Genomic DNA, 883 nt, shown 5'->3' with positions numbered 1-883 from the left:
AGATAAAGGGTTGGATCAAGTTCTAGAGGACATATGCCTCCCTGGAACTAAGTGGATAACCAATTCAAAGGGTGTCCCAAACCAACTCAAGAGGGGAGACCTCAAACCAATTGCAAGAGGTTGGCTAGACTTTATTGGGCGTTCCATATTGCCCACTAGCAACCGTTCTGAGGTTACCATCAAGAGAGCAGTGATGATTCATTGCATTATGCTTGGAAAAGAAGTGGAGGTTCATCATGTGATTGCTTGTGAGATCTACACAATTGCAAATAAGAATTTCACTGAAGCCAAACTGGCTTATCCAAGCTTGATCTCTTTGCTCTGTAAAGAGGCTGGGGTGAAGATGGGAGTAGATGAGTTCATACCCATTGAACACCCAATCACCAAGAAGTCAATGGAAGGACAAATGCAAGACAACTCTATCAAGAGGAGGGCGCAGGAATTCCTCCCTGAATTCCCAAGAATTGACTACTGGACCAGCCTAGAAGCATCTATCACCAAGTTGCAAGAGACTATGGAGCAACTGAAGGAAGAACAACAGAATCAGAACTGCATGCTCTGCAAATTGCTGAAGAAACAAGAGAAGCAGGGGCGTGAACTCCAAGAGTTGAAATGCCAAAAGCTCTCCTCTCATGTTGAGGGAGCATCCACTTCTCAAAATCAAGGTTGTTGAGTCCTAACTCTGTGAAAACCTCTATCATTAGGAGCCTATGTTTTTGCGTTTTTTTTTTCTTTCTTTTGTTTTGTTTTCTAATTTTATTTTTTTAGTCTCATCTTAGATTTATCTTTGAGTCTTGTTCTTAATTCATAATTAATAAAATTGAAACTTTATGCCTTAAAGATATGAATGTCCTATGAATCCATCACCTCTCTTAAATGAAAA

The sequence above is a fragment of the Arachis duranensis genome, chromosome 1, assembly GCF_000817695.3.
Source record: "Arachis duranensis cultivar V14167 chromosome 1, aradu.V14167.gnm2.J7QH, whole genome shotgun sequence".
NCBI lineage: Eukaryota > Viridiplantae > Streptophyta > Magnoliopsida > Fabales > Fabaceae > Arachis > Arachis duranensis.
Note: the sequence above shows the minus strand (reverse complement) of the source record.